Below are 13,967 nucleotides of genomic sequence, written 5' to 3'. Positions count from 1 at the left end.
TACCCATCAATCAGAAGGATGGATTAGTGCTTAATGATCCCATATTGTTTACCATAAATTTCTTAGTACCCCCCCCCTCCCCCCGTCGACATCTCGAATATATTTTTCGTCAGGGGAAACGGAATTCCCATTCGGCAGTGATGGATAACTGAGTTTATGAAGGTGATTTATATACCAATGGTTCGTCGAGACGACAATTAAAATACCGAAACGTGAGCTTCAAGTTCAGAAATATCACAAATAACTTCTAAGGGGCATGTATACGTGGCCAAGTAGAAAATTTAGAAATCCTTGTAAAATTGCAGCTCGATTTCATTTTTTAAAATTCTTTTATTGGGTTTTGGAGAGAAAGTGATATACCAGACCATTAAATGAGATCCTTGTTTATTGGACAATGCATGCTATCGCATTTTCGTCGTCAAAATAGTTCTGTTTCCAATGTATATTTTGGATAAAATTTATATCCACAATCATTAAAGAGGGCCATTTTGAAGAAATAAATGAATTTTCCAGCAGTTTGTGAATTTTCCAGCAGTTTGGAGCCCACTTTTATTTCTAGTTATACCAGCGTCAATGGATGTTCATTCTACCACAGTTTTAGGCTGTTCTGATATATCTCTTTTATTTCTCCTCCCTATGTAATTAATTCTTTGTTTGTCTATACCTGGAATCTCGCAGGGGGGTTCGTCCCCCTGCCACACCCCTTCCGCGGTGCCGCCCCCTCTTCGTTTGCTAAAAATCATCGTGTAATTCGTTGACGTTTGTCTATTGCAGCCTTTGCAGGGATGTCTGTCTTATAATTTCGATTGATTAATGTATCAATCCTGCTAATGTGTAAGAGACAATGATGATAGATTGGGAATTAAGTTCGATCGGGGGTACCGATCGGGTTTCGTTTTCGTAAAGGAGACCCTCGCGATGATGTCATGGAACTATTTCGTGACTTAACTCGCAACCCCTGTAACCCAATACGCCTGATCGTAAATCTTCATGATATGGCAGTGACGAAGTATAAAGAGATAGGTCATTATGTGGTCTTCTAAGAAGATCACGTTTTGTTTATTCCTGCCCACCTATTCAATCGTAACATTCCAAAACCTTTTTTCATTTATTTCAAAAACATTTATTATCTCACTCACCCCATCGGCATTTTTATGCAATTTTATAGTTGTCAATAGCCGTGGTCACAGCTTTCTTATTATTCCGTTATGCTATCAGTGGTGCTCAAGGTCCAGATACTATCATCATGATTAATTGGTGATTAAAGAGTTTTACCATCCCCTGGTCGAAGTGAATTATGAACTATTCATTTGGCAATCTTTTTAACTACGTTGACATGAGAGAATATCATGTTGTTGTTGTTTCCATTGATATCTTTCTAAACTTTAAATCAAGGAATGTTCACCCAGATTCCAATTATAATGCCCCCCTCCCACCAAACCCTCCTTCGGCTCAGTTCACCCCTGCCCCTCCCATATTTTCTACCCATCGTGTATGGGGCGCCAAGTGTCCGCCAGTGATTTCCGTCCAAATCACGGCATTCCGTACACAAAATGTGTTTTTATTCAGACGAAAATCATTTCGTCATGACGCTTTTTTATTTCGTACACAAAATTTATTTTTTGTCACACAAAATCAATTTCGTCTCGACGAAATGCACGAAATCAATTTCGTCTAGACGAAATGTAATTGCGTCCACAAAGTTTATTTGGCGTGCCATACGAAATGAATTTTTATCAAACGAAATGGCGCACCAAATGTCCGATCGTAAATTCCGTCCAATTCACGCAATTCCGTACACAAAATGTGTTTTTGTTCATATGAAAATCATTTCGTCATGACGCAGTTTTATTTCGTATACGAAATTATTTTTTGTCACACAAAATCAATTTTCGTCGAGACTAAATGTAATTGCGTCCACAAAATTTATTTCGTTGCGATGCGAAAATCTATTCCGTCGACGAAATCATTTTGTGTCAAAACCACAAAAAAATTTCGTTGACGAAATGATTTTGTGTCAAAACACAAAAAAATTTCGTCGACGAAATGATTTTGTGTCAAAAGACAAAAAAATTTCGTCGACGAAATGATTTTGTGTCAAAAGACAAAAAAATTTCGTCGACGAAATGATTTTGTGTTTTGACATAAAATCATTTCGTCTCCTCTGTCTCGAAGGGGACATAAGAAGGTCGCTGATTGGCTGCACCTTGCTCAAGCTGTTTTCGCCCCGGACGATCACACTTTTTCACAGCTCAGATTGGCATGTTGGTGAACTTATTAGCTTAGATTTCACGTTATTCATGCCTACATGAGCTGCATACAACTGCTCTAATCGGTAGGATGTGGACGGACATTGCATTCGTAAGTTCAGCTATGTTTTCGACTTCAAAATTACGTTGAAAAAAAAATGGGAATTCGTTATTCGTTACCAAACTTGCATTTGCAAAAAGCTGTGTAACATTTACAATACTAGTCCCGTGTATTTAAGTTTATGTACTGTAGTCAGCAGACCATTGTGGGGGGGGGGGTTGGTCTTTTCTGCACACCTAAAAGTAAACTGGTTATGTATTATACAGGTTGAAGATATTTAGGCCTTGATCTTAAATAATGTAAAATTCATTCCGAGCAAAATGCTGAAAATTTCATTGAAATTGGATGACAACAAAAGTTATTGATGCCTGGCCGTACATGCCGTATGAAACTCTAACGTTAGGCTACTCCACTCAGTGACTCACGCGTATTGCGAGGTTAGTATTAGTATACTAACCTCGCACCATTAACCACGTTTGGCAATGGATTTCTAACTAGTGGGTCACGCGTGCTGTGATCCCACTTCTGGTGTCCACAACACACAACTTCTATTGCTTGATTTTTCTGTGCGCGGCGGCATGTAATGAACCCTTGACTTGAGTGACTAGGCCTAAAAAACTCAGGCAATGGTTCGTATAGCCAGCCATTAAACACTCCACTATAGCCTATAGGTGAAGCGGAGGTTAGCAGTAGTGAAGTGTAGTGGAGCTTACACGAACCATCGCCTGCTGTACTAGTTGTGGTAGCATTAGCCCTGGCCCCACTCATTACTAGTTCGAGGTTAGTGGCTACATATAGTTGCTACAGTACATGTATAGATCTATAGTACTAACCTCGTACACCGAACTGCATTTGGCCCTGGATTTCTGTGAAGTTGGCAAACATCGCTTCATTACAATACAGAATTAATATTTGCCGAAACTCCTCGCTACTCACCGGGGCGCTTTGCGGTGAGTAGCCATAATACAAAAAGTCAATAGTATATTTTTAATTAAATCAAAATCATATTAAAAAAAAAGCAAATTTGATTACTTTGGAGTTTGGACTAGAAAGTGACTTCGCGTGTCTCTTCTTTTTACGCAAATAAAAGGAAGCCTGATGGTGGCGCTAATAAATTTCACAGCCTTGATTCAGGCTCGCTTCAAATGCAGCTCCTCGGTAATTATGCCCCCGCAGACAAAGTCCGGAGGGGGCATTAAGCGTTGCCCCTGTCCGTTGATTCGCCCGCCCCCCCACTTGGTTTCCGCGCAATAAATCGAAATATATTTCGATTTATATATATTGATTTTAAAAAAATTTGGTGTGTAGGTACATGACACCATAGTACAGGCTAACTTTGAATTCGGAGTCTGCAGGTCCAAGGTCACAGCTCATGAAATATCCGAGTTGGTTTCCGCATGATGACTTATGAAATATTCAACAGATTTATAAAAATTAGGGTGTGTAGGTAGATGACACCATATACAGGCTAAGTTCGGAGTCGGCAGGTCAAAGGTCACGGCTCATTAAATATGCAATTTAGTTTCCGCATGATTACTTATGAAATATTCTACATATTTAAACGAATTTGAGTGTGTAGGTAGACGACACCAAAATACAGGTCAAGTTCGAATTCGTAGTCGGCAGGTCAAAGGTCACGGCTCATTAAATATGCAATTTAGTTTCCGCATGATTACTTATAAAATATTCTACATATTTAAACAAATTTGAGTGTGTAGGAAGATGATACCAATACAGGCTAAGTTCGAATTCGGAGTATGCAGGTCAAAGATCACAGCTCCTTAAAGATATCTTATGAAATATTCAACAGATTAAAAAAAAATTTGGGTGTGTAGCAAGATGATGATGATGATGATGCACAGCATTTTTACAGCGGCGTAACAGGGTTGGTGGCCAGGGGGGGGGGGGGCAAGAGCCAAAAATTTCCCGGTCATATCATGGTATGAATAGGCGTAATGGTGTAGTAAGGCGACTATTTTGAGAAGGCCAGAACTAATCTTTTAAAAAAGTTGCGAGCGAGCGAAGCGAGCGAGCAATTTTTTTTATACCTTTTTAATACAAAAATCCAATTTTGTGATAGATTTTGACATGATATCCAGATAATAAATTTATTTAATTCTTCTCTCTTTAGATGCCTTTTTTGTCACGGTGGTCTGTACGCCACTGTGAAGAGGATTCTTTGCGGCAGTAGCGTGAAGAGTAAAAAACAAAACAAAAAAACAACGAGGAGCGCAGTATAGAACATGTGCCAAAAGGCTGCTTTATATATATAAGTCCTGAGCGAGCGAAGCGAGCGAGAAAAAAATCAACTTTTCATGAGAATCTAACTTTGAGCTATTTTTTAACATATTCAGTAATTAAAATCATATCCTACGATTTTATAAAATCGTGTGTTTCGGTATCTAAAGAGTTTATTCATGATGATAATATTTTGATGGTGTTTGGAATCCTAAAAACCTGTATAATTATCATCATTTTAGGAAGAAAGCCTGTATGGTTTACTTAAACTATTCAAATTTTATATCTGGGGATACCCATCTCAATGTCCACATACATGTGATTTTTTTTAGTCATGAAATGAATTACTGATAATTTCATTTCCTCAGCAATTTAATGCCCATGTCTGCATGTTTGAGTATGTTTTATGCATATTTCGCCTCTGCTATTATTTTGATAGGATGTATTTCCAAATTCATCACAATAATTGTAAGTTTTATCATAATTTTACTTTTTGAAAATTTAAGTTATTTTTGTTCCACCAATAGTATCAATATGACGATATCAATGGATTCTAGTTAATCCTTTTGGGTAAGATTGGAACTAACTCTGTGTTTAATAGATAAAGATATGACTAACTTGTCCAGGTAATGAGAAATGGGCCCCTGCTGAGTAGGCCTAGAGTTTTTATGCCCCCGCAGACGAAGCCCGGAAGGGGCAGTAAGCGTTGCCCCTGTCCGTCCCCCCACTTGGTTTCTGCGCAATAACTCGAAAAATATTTAATGGATTTAAAAAAAATTTGGTGTGTAGGTAGATGACCACAAAATACAGGCTAAGTTCGAATTCGGTGTACGCAGGTCAAAGGTCACATCTCATTATATATGCAAGTCGGTTCAAAGGTCTAAATTTGTTAATTAATTATATATATGCATATTGGTTTCTGCATGATATTAAGTTCAATCATATTGAATGGATTTCTGATCGCGTTAAAGGGGAATCCAGCCTTGGCCATTAAATGTTGTGTTGGGAAGGAGAAAAATAAATTAAACAGAATGGTGAAAGTTTGAAAGAAATCGGACAAGCAATAAGAAAGTTATAGCTGCTTTAAAATTGAGATCACTAATACTATGTAGATTTCAAATTGGCAACTGGATAAGTAAATTATGACAAGGGGCAAGGACAACTTTCCCATAGGCCATGTACTTTATTATCAGGGATTAGTGGTGTTCTCCTAAGTACCCATTCCCCTGGGGCAGTAATCTAAATATAACCCAGGTAGTATATTGTTTTATGTCCTCATGAAAGAAAAATATTAATTTGAAATAAAACTTTTGGGAAAAAAAAATTACATTTTCGCCATAATATGAATTGGAGTACATGGAAGAGTAGTCCTTGCCTTACATCACTATGACATCCCATATGCAGCCAATAATGAAACAATTGACAACCTCAAAACGTGCTTTCAAATAACTGATTGGAATGTGTTCTTTGAAGCTTCGGACGACATAAACGAAATTACAAGTGCAGTTAATGACTACATCGTCTTTTGTCAGGATTTACATATACAAAGTAAAACGATTAAGGTGTACCCAAATAGTAAACCCTGGATTACTAAAGATATTAAAGGAATCATCAAAGCAAGAAAGGAAGCATTCGATGCCGGTGATCGACTAACCGTAAAGTCGTTTCACGCTAGACTGCGTCAGGAAATAAACAGAGCGAAACGAGACTACCGAAGAAAGCTCGAAAATCACTTTCAAAATAATAATCCGCGAGCAGCGTGGCAGTGTTTGCAATCAATGACCGACTATGTTCCCAAAAGAGATCAATCACTCGCGAATGTTGATGACCCTTTTAAGATTGCAAATGAACTTAATAGGTTCTACGGACGGTTTGATACCCATAACTTCAGTGATATAATAGACGGACAGATAGCTGAATTAACTGACTCTCGAGATGATACTGTTAAGATTAAAGAAAGAGATGTATTAGTCCAATTCAATAGAATCAATCCAAGGAAAGCATCCGGGCCCGATCTTATTACCGGAAAGGTACTACGTAATTGCTCGAGAGAACTGGCATTGCCGTTTTGCGTTTTGTTCCAAATGTCGTTAGATAAACAAGTGATACCCCTTTGCTGGAAGTCTTCTATTGTTATCCCGGTAGCAAAAAAGCCCCGCCCCTCTGAACATAACGACTATCGTCCAGTAGCATTGACTTCAATCGCGATGAAGTGCCTAGAACGAATTATACTGAAGTATATTCTCCAACCCATAAAGCACCTGGTTGACCCCCATCAGTACGCCTATCAGCCAAAGAAGTCCGTTCAAGATGCGATTCTTTATTTGACACATATTCTCTGCAAGCACACAGATGAAAATAAATCGTACGCTCGCACTTTGTTTGTTGACTTTTCGTCCGCATTTAACACTATTCAACCCCATCGACTTGTCGAGAAGCTGAAATGTCTGGATGTGAAACCGTCCCTAATTTTATGGCTAACTGACTTTCTTCGGAATAGAATCCAGCGCGTGCGCGTCCAAGATGCTTTGAGCGATCCCATAGTAACGAATACAGGTTCACCCCAGGGCTGTGTGCTCTCTGCAATCCTATTTGTTCTATATACCAATGACTGTCGTTACCTTTCTCAAAATGTCTCTATTCTCAAATACGCAGATGACACAGTTATAGTTGGTCTAATTAAGGAATGTGAACTTGAGTATCTAAACTGTGTAAAATGGTTTACCGACTGGTGTAATGACAATTTCTTAGATCTCAATGCAACAAAAACCAGAGAAATGATATTTGACTTTAGAAATAATAAACAAGTAGAACCAAGTGATTGTCGTGTTAGAATCAATGAAGAGGAAATTGAAATAGTTCATAAGTTCAAATACTTAGGTACCATTATTGACGATGGATTAAAATGGGGAGATCAATGCAATTCAATTTACAAGAAGGCAATACAAAGGATGTATTTCATAAGAAAATTGAAGTCATTCCATGTTGACCGCACCATAATGGTTTTATTCTATAGATCACTTATTGAAAGCATCCTCATATTTGATTGTGTGGTTTGGTTCACAAGCTGTCGCAAAAAAGATCTGAATATACTAAGTAGAATGGTCAGACAAGCAGAAAAAATAACTGGACACGACCTAAACCTCACTGATGTATGTCGAAACAGAATACTTGAAAAGTCAAAAGAAATACTATACAATAATGATCACCCATTGAATGTAAACTACGAAAGGATGAGATCTGGTAATAGACTACGGTCAGCACGTTGTCGAACAAATAGGTTCTTAAACTCATTCGTGCCAAGCTCAATCCGAATGCTGAATGAGGAAGGGATTATGTAAGAATAATAATATGCCTAATAATGTAAATTTACCTTGTCGGGTAGTTGATGTTAATTCCTTAAAACAACAAAATTGAAAATAAAAATGATATGTAAATACTGATAACAATAACAATTACAAGTGGACAATGCTGTGAAGATTTATAGTACTGATTTATTACAATTCTAATGTAATTTCAATTCAATTTCCGATATCTAACTTTCAGTTCAGATTTCCATTTCAATCTTAATTTTAATGTCAATAACAGTATTTTTTTCAAATGCTACCCAGTGGGTAGCATTTGCACGTGTATATCATAATTGACTATATGTGATTGTTTGATTTTCTGTAAATATGTTCATTTTCTATGCTATGTTATGTATGTTCAATACCATGTAAAAATGCAAATTTCCACTTATTTATTTATCTGGACAATAAATACTACCTTATGAACCTTATGAACCTTATGAACCTTTGAAGTCTCCATGGGTACAGTGATTACCAATATTTACAACTTTTAAAAATTCATAACTTTCTTGTTGTTTGTCCAATATTGTTCAAACTTTCACCTATCAACTTGTCTGATTTTTCTTTTCCTTCTAAAAACAATTTTTTATTTGGGTTGGATTCCCCTTTAAGCGGGGGCATCTGTGTCCTTTGGACACGTAAAATTTTCTTAATTATGTGTAATTGATTTTATGACATGTGTTTACATTTGCTGCAGATTCCCATTCAGCCGTTGGACTGAACCTGTACTGTCTGTAACACAGTATGGATGGTCAATATGAAGCGAGCTTCATTGAATTCCTCCAAGAGCTCTGTACTCCGTTCTGATCATTTTGAAGATGGTTGCTTTGACAGGACTGGGCAAGTGACTCGTCTTAGACAGGATGCTGTCCCAACCATGTTTGATTTCCTGCCTCGTCTTCAGAAGGTACAGTAGATCTATATCATACATGTGTTCTAAAGAAATATTTTCTCTGTATTATCTACCTTTGGTTTGATAGAACATTGCTTTAAATATTCCATTTTCAGTAGCCAAATAGAGATGAAAATTATCCTATTTGGGAGGGTAACCATGGACCTGGGCCTATACTGTGTATTTACAGTAAACTCTTACTAAATGAACAAATATATTAAAAAATTGGTTTACCCTACATAATAATCCTGGGCTACTTTGAGATTGCATAGCCCGGGGGGGGGGGCCTTTTTGGTCTTCCTCTTCAGATCTCCATGCACTGTCGATCGCAACGAAAACCGATGCACACGTCACCATCAATGTAATCTGCAAGCATGGAGCTCGACACTTTTTTGACCGCGTCACTCGTTGACTTTTTACTTTCAAGTCTTGCGCAACTTTTGAGACCAAAATTGTGACCCCCAGGTACAGGGTTCCGAAATTACGCAACATTTCGTAACTGCATGCAGAACCAAAATTGCTCAAAAACGTGTATTTGTCTACAAATCCAATGCAAGTAGTGTTTTTAGCCAAAATTTATAAAATGTATCATATTTTTCCTTTTACTGCTCAAAATCAATTAATTTTATCTTGTTTATGGTAAAAAAAACGTCTCCGACAATTTCCATTGAAAAAACAATAAAAAACAAAAAGTCAAAAAAACACAGAAATACATAAGAAATTTAGAAAACAATACAATACATAAAAAATGAATGTGATGTTGACAACTTTTTTAAAAATTAATTTGATCAGATGCCTATAAAGAGAAAGTGAAACAAAAATGAGCATGTTAGGGGCATTATTTTGTTAATTAGAGCAAACTTATGATTTTACGCATTAATTAACATAATGAGCAATGATATTTTTCGCAGATTTTGATATTATGGTATTGTAGATAATGCCATGGGTAACGCGCGTGCCAATTTTCGTCGCGATTACGAGATCAACGGACGAGATCATAAGGGGTGCTGAATCAGCCCCCCCCCCCCCCCGTCTTCTTAGGCGTCGAAATAGCCCAGTCTATTTAGGGTTAAAGATAAATCCCTAAATAATTCCCCAAATTCTATGATTTCTAAACAAATGTGCTCCTGAAGAAATGGTGAATCAAATTTCTACTTTTATGTATTTTATTGGTTCTTTAATTCCATATACGTATTTCTTTGTTTTGGGGCCTTATGTATTTTATAGTTTTTTTTCAATGGGATCACTTCGTGGCACTATTCCAATTATAAAAAGCAAGATTTGATTATTTCCAACCAATTAGTGCAAGAATAATGATGCATTTGTCAATTATGACTGAAAATAGAATTTCCATTGGATTAAATATGTATACTCAAAATATTTTTGAGCAATTTTCGGTCCAACATGAACTCATAAAATGTTGCGTAACTGCGTATCTGGGCGTCTCGAATTTTGTATAAAAGCTCTGCGAGAATTGAACGAAAAAAAAAATTGTGGTACCTCGTTTCTCATTGTGGACTTATCGTGAAAAATGTGGATGGGGAGCTTATTAAGCCCCCCCCCCCCCCCAGGGGCTAGATAGGGTTAATATATCATCATGAATATTTAAAAAAAAACATTTATTTTGTCACTGGAAAAGGTTTGATTCCTAAATAAATATTATTCTTCATGTATTATCGAATATTTAATTGAAAAATTTAAAGCTATCTTTTCATTCTTCTATCTGTTTTTGTTCAATATTTCTTATATGTTTCTTTTTTTTAATTCATTCATCTCGTACAGAATTCACCCAAGCCAAGGAATTCCCCGAAAGAAAGACGTTTTGATTCAGCAAACAACCTCCCAGATACTGCAAAGTCTTCAGCACCTTCATTTCTCGAGGACCACTCCTACTCAATATCAGAAAGTCCAAGAGGGGTAAAGTGGAAGATAACAGCAATAATGGACTGTATTAAGAACTTGGAGAAGAGGCTGAAAACCACACACGAGAAGTCCCGCCGTGTACATTACTTGGACAAACATAACTTGCAAAACTTTACAACAAATAATTACCCCAATGTGCATTCTGATTATTTAAAATAGCTCAATGAAATAGTTTATCATTGGGCATGTAACAAAAGTGAATTCATTAAATTTGAACGTGTTGCAAAAATGATGTCTTACAGAATATTCATTCTGACTTAGAATGTCAGAAGAGAAAAAAGTTTGTGAAAAGTAGGAATGACGGCAAGATGACAGAAGAATAGAACAGGATAGAGCAAGGGGGACAGATAAAGGACAAGTCCACTCCAAAAATTGTTGATATGAATAAAAAGAGAAAAATCCAACAAGCATAACACTGAAAATTTGATAAAAAATCGGATGTAAAATAAGAAAGTTGTGACATTTAAAAATTTTGCTAAATTTTACAAAAGAGTTATATGCACATTCTGTACACAGTCAGTATGCAAATGAGGAGACTGATGACGTCATCCACTCACTATTTCATTTGATATATAGAATAAGGTATATTCTAATTTTCTCCTTGTCATGTTAAACAAAATTTTATTCCTCCCTGATCATGTGGAATTAGCATTATTCAATACTTTTTTGGTTCAGTAAAGTTTGTCCTTATGGTAAAATCTGTAAAAAATGAAATATTGTATAATTCAAACAATAAAAAACAAAATAAACAGTGAGTGAGGGACATTATCGACTGTCTCATTTGCATGTCACTGAGTTGTGAATATTTTTGTTTTGTGAAAAATAAGTGAAAATTTAAAATGCCATAACTTTCTTAGTTTACATCCCATTTTGATGAAATTGTCAGCGTTATGCTAGTTTGATTTTTCTCAATTTAACTGAACCAACAATTTTCTTGGGTAGACTTGACCTTTACTAATGAGCTGTTGGATAGAGACAAAAAGATGAATTGAGATTGAGGGTGATAGAGAAAGAGAGACAGGTGTGGGGGAGCCTTTGATGAATGCCTGAGAAAGCGAACATTACCATAATTTTTTTTTGAGGATTTGGACAGTAATGAATAGTACATGTTTTTTCTGTTGGTATTTCTCAAAATATGTGTATGTCGTATGTAATGAAATGGGTATAATCCTTTTGTAAGATACACTCATTCAGAAAATATTAACTAAACAAAAAAAAAAGCCAAATTATATTTTACTTATTTTCAACTGTTCAGACACTCTCATATCAAAAGTACCCCCCCCCCTCATTTCAAGGTATTGGAGAGAGAGAGATGTTGGATGAGAAATGGATTGGCTGTCTGCAGAAAAAAATGCAGGGGGAGCAAAACATTTTTAGGATATGTTCAAGGGAGCGAAGCGACCGAGCAGAAAAATTATTCTGGGGATATATGTGAGAGAGCAAAGTGACGAGAAGAACAAATGCAGGGGCCAAAATATTTCGAGAATATGTGAGAGGGAGCAAAGTGACCAAGCAGAAGTAAAAGGAAAGAGGGACAAAAATTGTGGTATGTGTGAGGGAGCAAAGCATCCGATAAAAAAACCCAGAAAGCAGGCCAGTCAATCAAAATATTTTTCGAATTTGTGCTGGTGCGCGACACGTTCACTCCCGAGCGATAGGGACTTGTTTAAAAATGGCATAGGAAATATGCGTTTTCTATAATCATGGTAAACTGATAATATGGTAGAATTTAGGTGTTGTAAGAGTTTAATTCTGAATGAACTGTATTGGCTGGTTAGACATGCGCAGAGGATTATTTGTCTTTATCCATTTTTATTTTCACATTTTTCTTTTGTTTGATTTTATTTTCCAGGGGGTAAGCCCCCCCTCCCCCCGTTCCTGTGGATACCAATGGGGCGGGGGCTTGGAATAGTGCAAGTTAGAGAGGGTGAATCTGAACTTTATAGATATCAAAAGAGAAAGAAAGAATTGTAAAATGAAAATGAATAAAAACAAAGATAGAGAGGGGGAGAGTGAGAAAGCAGGTGAACTTTCGAGGGGCATTAAAAAGTCTCAGATTAAAAACAACATTTTTGTTTTTGTAATTGTTTATTTTATTTACCCAGGGTCAGTCAAAATATTTTGGAATATGTGCGAGGGAGCGACACATTCACTCCCGAGCGATAGGGACTTGTTTTAGGAAACATGCGTTTTCTAAGAATGGTAAACGCATATTTTAAGGTAAATTGCCAATTCGTCTACTGCCATACAGTCCACTCACCACATGGTCTACCTTCATTTTGTCTATAAATGCCATTTCGTCCAATAGCAATTTCGTTTACCACCCATTTAGTCTAATTCTATTAAGGCTAATGCCATCTCCATTAATCAGTTCGTCCAATGTTCATATAGTCCAAGCCATGTTGGCTAATATCAGTTGGTCCAATATCCAAATTATCTACCGGATAATTGTCATTTCGTCTATCATTTCGTCCACCACCCATTAGGTCCAATAATCAGTTTGTCTAACAACCAAATCGCCCAGTTCGTCCAATTCTCAAATCGTCCAATAGTCATTTAGTCTAATAGCCAATTGGTCCAATAGCCATGTTGTCTAATACAAATATAATGCATCATCCGGGGGGGGGGACGAAATGACTTCTTAAATATACCTTGAAATTCCTGAAGATAAAAAATATATAACTAGGCCTGCTCTCAGGAATGGAATGATGCGGTACAGCATGCAGCCTCCTACCCCCCCCCCCCCCCCCCCGCTCTCTCTACCACATCACGCACACAAAAGGGGGAATTGGAGTGGTTAAAAATAATAAAATTGAAATAGGGTCCTTTGATTTGGAATTTACCCTCATTTCTTTTTTTTAACAAATGCACACCTAAAAATGATAATAATCACTCATCATATAACAATGATAATAATTGTAATAATAGTAATTAATGATAGTACTAATAAACAAGAAATGTACTATAATAATAACGATAACAGCCTTGGACGGTACAAAAAAAATAAAAAAGAGAGAAAAGTGGGAAAGGATGGGGAGAACATTACATAAAAACATAAAATGTATTACAATGGAGCTTAAAAAAACACTAATAAAAGATTAATCAAACGACAGGTGTAAATTAATAACAAATCACAAGAGCAACAGGAGTCGAGGTAGCAATACACAGGCACCAAACTAGAAGGACTGCTAGTAGTAGACTATTCCTATTTGATTGTAGACGAAACGAATATTGACCGGGATGGCAATTGGACCCAT

General features: G+C 36.6%; 1 long non-coding RNA gene across 1 annotated transcript; it reads left to right on the top strand.

Annotated features, from left to right (window-relative positions):
- The first annotated feature begins 2,215 nt into the window (after positions 1–2,215).
- LOC135157308 (uncharacterized) lies at positions 2,216–11,913 on the top strand. The gene is made up of 3 exons (XR_010296318.1): positions 2,216–2,361; positions 8,593–8,802; positions 10,570–11,913. It is a non-coding gene; the product is annotated as an uncharacterized LOC135157308 (long non-coding RNA).
- The last annotated feature ends 2,054 nt before the right edge of the window (positions 11,914–13,967 follow it).

This window comes from Lytechinus pictus, chromosome 17 (genome assembly GCF_037042905.1).
Source record: "Lytechinus pictus isolate F3 Inbred chromosome 17, Lp3.0, whole genome shotgun sequence".
Taxonomy (NCBI): Eukaryota; Metazoa; Echinodermata; class Echinoidea; order Temnopleuroida; family Toxopneustidae; genus Lytechinus; species Lytechinus pictus.
This window is presented reverse-complemented; position numbering and strand designations above follow the sequence as displayed.